We start from the raw sequence: 10274 nt of genomic DNA, 5'->3' as shown, positions 1-10274 counted from the left end.
ACTAGGTCGTGGATTGATTCAAGATAATATTTATCGATTTATTTCTGTACATCTAACTGTGGACAACTAGTTGTAGGTTACTAACGAGGACAGCTGACTTAATAAACTTAAAACATCAAAATATATTAAAAGTGTTGTAAATATATTTTGAACATACTTTGATATATATGTATATATTGTTATAGGTTCGTGAATCAACCAGTGGCCAAGTCTTACTTCCCGACGAAGTAAAAATCTGTGAAAGTGAGTTATAGTCCCACTTTTAAAATCTAATATTTTTGGGATGAGAATACATGCAGGTTTTATAAATGATTTACAAAATAGACACAAGTACGTGAAACTACATTCTATGGTTGAATTATCGAAATCGAATATGCCCCTTTTTATTAAGTCTGGTAATCTAAGAATTAGGGAACAAACACCCTAATTGACGCGAATCTTAAAGATAGATCTATTGGGCTTAACAAACCCCATCCAAAGTACCGGATGCTTTAGTACTTCGAAATTTATATCATATCCGAAGGGTGTCCCGGAATGATGGGGATATTCTTATATATGCATCTTGTTAATGTCGGTTACCAGGTGTTCACCATATGAATGATTTTTATCTCTATGTATGGGATGTGTATTGAAATATGAAATCTTGTGGTCTATTATTATGATTTAATATATATAGGTTAAACCTATAACTCACCAACATTTTTGTTGACGTTTTAAGCATGTTTATTCTCAGGTGATTATTAAGAGCTTCCGCTGTCGCATACTTAAATAAGGACAAGATTTGGAGTCCATGTTTGTATGATATTGTGTAAAAACTGCATTCAAGAAACTTATTTTGTTGTAACATATTTGTATTGTAAACCATTATGTAATGGTCGTGTGTAAACGGGATATTTTAGATTATTATTATTTGATAATCTACGTAAAGCTTTTTAAACCTTTATTGATGAAATAAAGGTTATGGTTTGTTTTAAAATGAATGCAGTCTTTGAAAAACGTCTCATATAGAGGTCAAAACCTCGCAACGAAATCAATTAATATGGAACGTTTTTAATCAATAAGAACGGGACATTTCAGTTGGTATCCTAGCGTTGGTCTTAGAGAACCAGAATTTTGTATTAGTGTGTCTTATCGAGTTTGTTAGGATGCATTAGTGAGTCTGGACTTCGACCGTGTTTACTTGAAAAATGATTGCTTAACAAATTTTGTTGGAAACTATATATTTTTAACATGTGAATATTATGTGATATATTAATCTCTTAACGCGTTTGATATTATGTGATAGATGTCTACCTCTAGAACAAGTCCCATTGACTCGCCTAATAATAATGAAGAGTCAAATGTAAATTGGAATGATTCGTGGACTGATTCACAAGTTCCCGAAGAGGAACCGGAAGAAGAGTCGGAACCGGAAGAAGAATCGGAACCGGAAGAAGAATCGGAACCGGATGAAGAAATAGAACCGGTGGGGGAAATAATAAAACGGTTAAGTAAAAGAAAATCCTCAACCAACCGACCAAGGTTAATTATGGTCAATGGTGTTTCCGCCAAGGAAGCAAAATATTGGGAGGATTACCAATTCTCCGATGAATTGGATTCCGACGAGAATTCCGATGATGTTATAGAAATTACCCCAACTGAATTTAAAAAGGCAAAAGAAAATAATAAGGGAAAGGGCATAAAAATAGAGAAATCTAATTCCAACCCCGATGAACTTTATATGTATCGTCAACCCCCGAAGTCCTTAAGTTGTAACAATGACCCGGGAACCTCTAAACCACCAGGTTTTTTTAAACCAATGTGGATAACGACGGCTCGTATTAGGGGAACATCATTTATCCCTAGAAACTTGGCAAAACGAACCAAAACCGAAGAAGAAGAAACAAGCGAGTCGGAATAAGATAGTTGTATTCGTGTGGTGTAATATATGTAATATAGTGTGCTTATGCTTTATGATATATGTAAAAATTGCTTGTATTAATAAGTATTTTTTTTATGAATCTAACTCTTGTCTATTTTACAGTATAAAACACAAAATGGATAGACAACCCAATATTTTAAGAGACCTACCCGGAGACATGATTGATGAAATCTTGTCTAGAGTCGGTCAGAATTCTTCGGCACAACTATTTAAGGCGAGATCAGTTTGTAAGACATTCGAAGAACGTTCCAAGAATGCCTTGGTTTATAAAAAGCTTTCGTTCGAAAGATGGGGGATATCACATTGGGAAATCCATAAGTTACGATGTGTTTACTTTGACGCATATATTGCGGGGAACCCAAATGCTATTTTACGCAATGGGTTAAGAAATTATTTTGACTCAATATATCCGAATATTGGACTTCGTGATTTAGAAAAAGCGGCTAACATGCAACATAAAGAAGCATGTTATGCTTACGGATTAGTAATGTTCGCTTCTCACCAAAGTGAGAACAAGAACATCGGGCTACAACTATTAAACAAAACGTTTCCACAAGTAACGGAGTCGGTAATTGGGGTAAGAAATGAGGTTTTTAGATTGTTACGGGACTGTTGGAACGTAACCCTCGTCCCTTTGACGACGTTACAACACGTTGTCTTATCAACGGCCATAACGGTTATGTTCCACAAGACCAAGGATGGGAAGTAATCCTAGTAAAACCAGAATGCATGACTTGTTTCTGGACGTATGAATTACGTGTCTTTATTGCCTTTGCTGAACGACTTGTGTACTAGCTAGAATTATCTTCACAACCATCTTGTATCAAATTTATTGTGTGCTATATTTCATGCTATATGTAAAATAAGCGGTATTGTAAGTTTGTAAAATATTGTGTAAAAGTTTGAACGCAAAATATTATTATAATCAGTTTTTCATATAGAATTGTAGTAGTTGAATTGTATATTAGCTACTAAGTATGAACTTAACGGGTAGGTACTACCCGAATTTAAACTTACAAAACGCTAATATGAAGAAAAAGCTTTTATAAATGAGTTCATATTATGCTACGAAATACTATTAACTACTCTTAATATTCTGTATGATTAACTTGTTCCATTTGACTATTTTGAAGGAAATGGCACCGACTACTCGACACACCGTGAATATGAATGAAGAGGAATTCCGTACTTTTCTAGCTTCAAACATAGCCGCAGTACAGGCTGCGCTACATACTAACAATAACCTTGGATCTAGCAGTACAGGAAATCGTGTAGGATGCACCTACAGAGAATTCACTGCCTGCAAATCTTTGGAATTTGATGGAACCGAAGGACCGATCGGATTGAAACGGTGGACCGAGAAGGTCGAATCGGTGTTTGCCATAAGTAAGTGTACTGAAGAGGACAAAGTGAAGTACGCTACGCATACCTTCACAGGTTCTGCGTTAACATGGTGGAATACCTATCTAGAGCAAGTGGGACAACACGATGCGTACGCACTACCGTGGTCAGCATTCAAGCACTTGATGAACGAGAAGTACCGTCCCAGAACCGAGGTCAATAAGCTCAAGACAGAACTTAGAGGGTTACGAACCCAAGGATTTGATATTACCACGTACGAAAGACGATTCACAGAATTGTGCCTATTATGTCCGGGAGCATTCGAAGATGAGGAAGAGAAGATCGACGCGTTTGTGAAAGGATTACCGGAAAGAATCCAAGAAGATATAAGTTTACACGAGCCCGCCTCCATACAACAGGCATGTAGAACGGCTTACAAACTAGTGAACCAGATTGAAGAAAGAATTAAAGAACAGACTGCTGAAGAGGCCAATGTGAAGCAAGTCAAAAGAAAGTGGGAGGAAAACAGTGATAAGAATCACCAATACAACAACAACAATAATTACAACAATAATCGCAACAATTATCCCAACAATCGCAATATCAATCGTAACTACAACAAACGGCCCAACAACAACAACAACAACAACTACAACAATCATCCCAACAACAATAATAACCGCAACAACAACAACAACAACAACAACAACAATCAGAAGCAGCTATGCCAAAGGTGTGAAAAGCATCACTCGGGGTTCTGCACCAAATTTTGCAACAAGTGTAAAAGAAATGGTCATAGCGCGGCGAAGTGTGAGGTCTACGGACCAGGGGTTAATAGAATGAAAGGAACAAATGGTGTCGGAACGAGTAATGGCGGAGCAAGTAGTGTCGGAGCAAGTTATGCCAATGTAGTTTGTTATAAATGTGGAAAACCGGGCCACATTATTAGAAATTGCCCGAACCAGGAGAACACGAATGGACAAGGCCGCGGAAGAGTTTTCAATATTAATGCGGCAGAGGCACAGGAAGACCCGGAGCTTGTTACGGGTACATTTCTTATTGACAATAAATCTGCTTACGTTTTATTTGATTCGAGTGCGGATAGAAGCTATATGAGTAGAGATTTTTGTGCTAAATTAAGTTGTCCATTGACACCTTTGGATAGTAAATTTTTACTCGAATTAGCAAATGGTAAATTAATTTCAGCAGATAATATATGTCGGAATCGAGAAATTAAACTGGTTAGCGAAACATTTAAGATTGATTTGATACCAGTAGAGTTAGGGAGTTTTGATGTGATAATCGGTATGGACTGGTTGAAAGAAGTGAAAGCAGAGATCGTTTGTTACAAAAATGCAATTCGCATTATACGAGAAAAAGGAAAACCCTTAATGGTGTACGGAGAAAAGGGCAACACGAAGCTACATCTTATTAGTAATTTGAAGGCACAAAAACTAATAAGAAAAGGTTGCTATGCTGTTCTAGCACACGTCGAGAAAGTACAAACTGAAGAAAAGAGCATCAATGATGTTCCCATTGCAAAAGAATTTCCCGATGTATTTCCGAAAGAATTACCGGGATTACCCCCACATCGATCCGTTGAATTTCAAATAGATCTTGTACCAGGAGCTGCACCAATAGCTCGTGCTCCTTACAGACTCGCACCCAGCGAGATGAAAGAATTGCAAAGCCAATTACAAGAACTTTTAGAGCGTGGTTTCATTCGACCAAGCACATCACCGTGGGGAGCTCCTGTTTTGTTTGTCAAGAAGAAAGATGGTACATTCAGGTTGTGTATCGACTACCGAGAGTTGAACAAACTTACCATCAAGAACCGCTACCCACTACCGAGAATCGACGACTTATTTGATCAACTACAAGGCTCGTCTGTTTATTCAAAGATTGACTTACGTTCCGGGTATCATCAAATGCGGGTGAAAGAAGATGATATTCCAAAGACTGCTTTCAGAACACGTTACAGTCATTACGAGTTTATGGTTATGCCGTTTGGTTTAACTAATGCACCAGCTGTGTTCATGGACCTTATGAACCGAGTGTGTGGACCATACCTTGACAAGTTTGTCATTATTTTTATTGATGACATACTTATTTACTCAAAGAATGACCAAGAACACGGTGAACATTTGAGAAAGGTGTTAGAAGTATTGAGGAAGGAAGAATTGTACGCTAAGTTTTCAAAGTGTGCATTTTGGTTGGAAGAAGTTCAATTCCTCGGTCACATAGTGAACAAAGAAGGTATTAAGGTGGATCCGGCAAAGATAGAAACTGTTGAAAAGTGGGAAACCCCGAAAACTCCGAAACACATACGCCAGTTTTTAGGACTAGCTGGTTACTACAGAAGGTTCATCCAAGACTTCTCCAGAATAGCAAAACCCTTGACTGCATTAACGCATAAAGGGAAGAAATTTGAATGGAATGATGAACAAGAGAAAGCGTTTCAGTTATTGAAGAAAAAGCTAACTACGGCACCTATATTGTCATTGCCTGAAGGGAATGATGATTTTGTGATTTATTGTGACGCATCAAAGCAAGGTCTCGGTTGTGTATTAATGCAACGAACGAAGGTGATTGCTTATGCGTCTAGACAATTGAAGATTCACGAGCAAAATTATACGACGCATGATTTGGTATTAGGCGCGGTTGTTTTTGCATTAAAGACTTGGAGGCACTACTTATATGGGGTCAAAAGTATTATATATACCGACCACAAAAGTCTTCAACACATATTTAATCAGAAACAACTGAATATGAGGCAGCGTAGGTGGATTGAATTATTGAATGATTACGACTTTGAGATTCGTTACCACCCGGGGAAGGCAAATGTGGTAGCCGATGCCTTGAGCAGGAAGGACAGAGAACCCATTCGAGTAAAATCTATGAATATAATGATTCATAATAACCTTACTACTTAAATAAAGGAGGCGCAACAACGAGTTTTAAAAAAGGGAAATTTAAAGGATGAAATACCCAAAGGATCGGAGAAGCATCTTAATATTCGGGAAGACGGAACCCGGTATAGGGCTGAAAGGATTTGGGTACCAAAATTTGGAGATATGAGAGAAATGGTACTTAGAGAAGCTCATAAAACCAGATACTCAATACATCCTGGAACGGGTAAGATGTACAAGGATCTCAAGAAACATTTTTGGTGGCCGGGTATGAAAGCTGATGTTGCTAAATACGTAGGAGAATGTTTGACGTGTTCTAAGGTCAAAGCTGAGCATCAAAAACCATCAGGTCTACTTCAACAACCCGAAATCCCGGAATGGAAATGGGAAAACATTACCATGGATTTCATCACTAAATTGCCAAGGACTGCAAGTGGTTTTGATACTATTTGGGTAATAGTTGATCGTCTCACCAAATCAGCACACTTCCTGCCAATAAGAGAAGATGACAAGATGGAGAAGTTAGCACGACTGTATTTGAAGGAAGTCGTCTCCAGACATGGAATACCAATCTCTATTATCTCTGATAGGGATGGCAGATTTATTTCAAGATTCTGGCAGACATTACAGCAAGCATTAGGAACTCGTCTAGACATGAGTACTACCTATCATCCACAAACTGATGGGCAGAGCGAAAGGACGATACAAACGCTTGAAGACATGCTACGAGCATGTGTTATTGATTTCGGAAACAGTTGGGATCGACATCTACCGTTAGCAGAATTTTCCTACAACAACAGCTACCATTCAAGCATTGAGATGGCGCCTTTTGAAGCACTTTATGGTAGAAAGTGCAGGTCTCCGATTTGTTGGAGTGAAGTGGGGGATAGACAGATTATGGGTCCGGAGATTATACAAGAAACTACCGAGAAGATCATCCAAATTCAACAACGGTTGAAAACCGCCCAAAGTCGACAAAAGAGCTACGCTGACATTAAAAGAAAAGATATAGAATTTGAAATTGGAGAGATGGTCATGCTTAAAGTTTCACCTTGGAAAGGCGTTGTTCGATTTGGTAAACGAGGGAAATTAAATCCAAGGTATATTGGACCATTCAAGATTATTGATCGTGTCGGACCAGTAGCTTACCGACTTGAGTTACCTCAACAACTCGCGGCTGTACATAACACTTTCCACGTCTCGAATTTGAAGAAATGTTTTGCTAAAGAAGATCTCACTATTCCGTTAGATGAAATCCAAATCAACGAAAAACTTCAATTCATCGAAGAACCCGTCGAAATAATGGATCGTGAGGTTAAAAGACTTAAGCAAAACAAGATACCAATTGTTAAGGTTCGATGGAATGCTCGTAGAGGACCCGAGTTCACCTGGGAGCGTGAAGATCAGATGAAGAAGAAATACCCGCATCTATTTCCAGAAGATTCGTCAACACCTTCAACAGCTTAAAATTTCGGGACGAAATTTATTTAACGGGTAGGTACTGTAGTGACCCGAACTTTTCCATGTTTATATATATTAATTGAGATTGATATTTACATGATTAAATGTTTCCAACATGTTAAGCAATCAAACTTGTTAAGACTTGATTAATTGAAATATGTTTCATATAGACAATTGACCACCCAAGTTGACCGGTGATTCACGAACGTTAAAACTTGTAAAAACTATATGATGACATATATATGGATATATATATATATATAGTTAACATGATACTATAATAAGTAAACATATCATTAAGTATATTAACAATGAACTACATATGTAAAAACAAGACTACTAACTTAATGATTTTTAAACGAGACATATATATAACGATTATCGTTGTAAAGACATTTAATGTATATATATCATATTAAGAGATATTCATACATGATAATATCATGATAATATAATAATTTAAAATCTCATTTGATATTATAAACATTGGGTTAACAACATTTAACAAGATCGTTAACCTAAAGGTTTCAAAACAACACTTACATGTAACGACTAACGATGACTTAACGACTCAGTTAAAATGTATATACATGTAGTGTTTTAATATGTATTTATACACTTTTGAAAGACTTCAATACACTTATCAAAATACTTCTACTTAATAAAAATGCTTACAATTACATCCTCGTTCAGTTTCATCAACAATTCTACACGTATGCACCTGTATTCGTACTCGTACAATACACAGCTTTTAGATGTATGTACTATTGGTATATACACTCCAATGATCAGCTCTTAGCAGCCCATGTGAGTCACCTAACACATGTGGGAACCATCATTTGGAAACTAGCATGAAATATCTCATAAAATTACAAAAATATGAGTAATCATTCATGACTTATTTACATGAAAACAAAATTACATATCCTTTATATCTAATCCATACACCAACGACCAAAAACACCTACAAACACTTTCATTCTTCAATTTTATTCATCTAATTGATCTCTCTCAAGTTCTATCTTCAAGTTCTAAGTGTTCTTCATATATTTTACAAGTTCTAGTTACATAAAATCAAGAATAGTTTCAAGTTTGCTAGCTCACTTCCAATCTTGTAAGGTGATCATCCAACCTCAAGAAATCTTTGTTTCTTACAGTAGGTTATCATTCTAATACAAGGTAATAATCATATTCAAACTTTGTTTCAATTTCTATAACTATAACAATCTTATTTCAAGTGATGATCATACTTGAACTTGTTTTCGTGTCATGATTCTGCTTCAAGAACTTCGAGCCATCCAAGGATCCGTTGAAGCTAGATCCATTTTTCTCTTTTCCAGTAGGTTTATCCAAGGAACTTAAGGCAGTAATGATGTTCATAACATCATTCTATTCATACATATAAAGCTATCTTATTCGAAGGTTTAAACTTGTAATCACTAGAACATAGTTTAGTTAATTCTAAACTTGTTCGCAAATAAAAGTTAATCCTTCTAACTTGACTTTTAAAATCAACTAAACACATGTTCTATATCTATATGATATGCTAACTTAATGATTTAAAACCTGGAAACACGAAAAACACCGTAAAACCGGATTTACGCCGTCGTAGTAACACCGCGGGCTGTTTTGGGTTAGTTACTTAAAAACTATAATAAACTTTGATTTAAAAGTTGTTATTCTGGGAAAATGATTTTTATTATGAACATGCAACTATATCCAAAAATTATGGTTAAACTCAAAGTGGAAGTATGTTTTCTAAAATGGTCATCTAGACGTCGTTCTTTCGATTGAAATGACTACCTTTACAAAAATGACTTGTAACTTATTTTTCTGACTATAAACCTATACTTTTTATGTTTAGATTCATAAAATAGAGTTCAATATGAAACCATAGCAATTTGATTCACTCAAAACGGATTTAAAATGAAGAAGTTATGGGTAAAACAAGATTGGATAATTTTTCTCATTTTAGCTACGTGAAAATTGGTAACAAATCTATTCCAACCATAACTTAATCAACTTGTATTGTATATTATGTAATCTTGAGATACCATAGACACGTATACAATGTTTCGACCTATCATGTCGACACATCTATATATATTTCGAAACAACCATAGACGCTCTATATGTGAATGTTGGAGTTAGCTATACAGGGTTGAGGTTGATTCCAAAATATATATAGTTTGAGTTGTGATCAATACTGAGATACGTATACACTGGGTCGTGGATTGATTCAAGATAATATTTATCGATTTATTTCTGTACATCTAACTGTGGACAACTAGTTGTAGGTTACTAACGAGGACAGCTGACTTAATAAACTTAAAACATCAAAATATATTAAAAGTGTTGTAAATATATTTTGAACATACTTTGATATATATGTATATATTGTTATAGGTTCGTGAATCAACCAGTGGCCAAGTCTTACTTCCCGACGAAGTAAAAATCTGTGAAAGTGAGTTATAGTCCCACTTTTAAAATCTAATATTTTTGGGATGAGAATACATGCAGGTTTTATAAATGATTTACAAAATAGACACAAGTACGTGAAACTACATTCTATGGTTGAATTATCGAAATCGAATATGCCCCTTTTTATTAAGTCTGGTAATCTAAGAATTAGGGAACAGACA

This window comes from Rutidosis leptorrhynchoides, chromosome 1 (assembly GCF_046630445.1).
Source record: "Rutidosis leptorrhynchoides isolate AG116_Rl617_1_P2 chromosome 1, CSIRO_AGI_Rlap_v1, whole genome shotgun sequence".
Taxonomy (NCBI): Eukaryota; Viridiplantae; Streptophyta; class Magnoliopsida; order Asterales; family Asteraceae; genus Rutidosis; species Rutidosis leptorrhynchoides.
Note: the sequence above shows the minus strand (reverse complement) of the source record.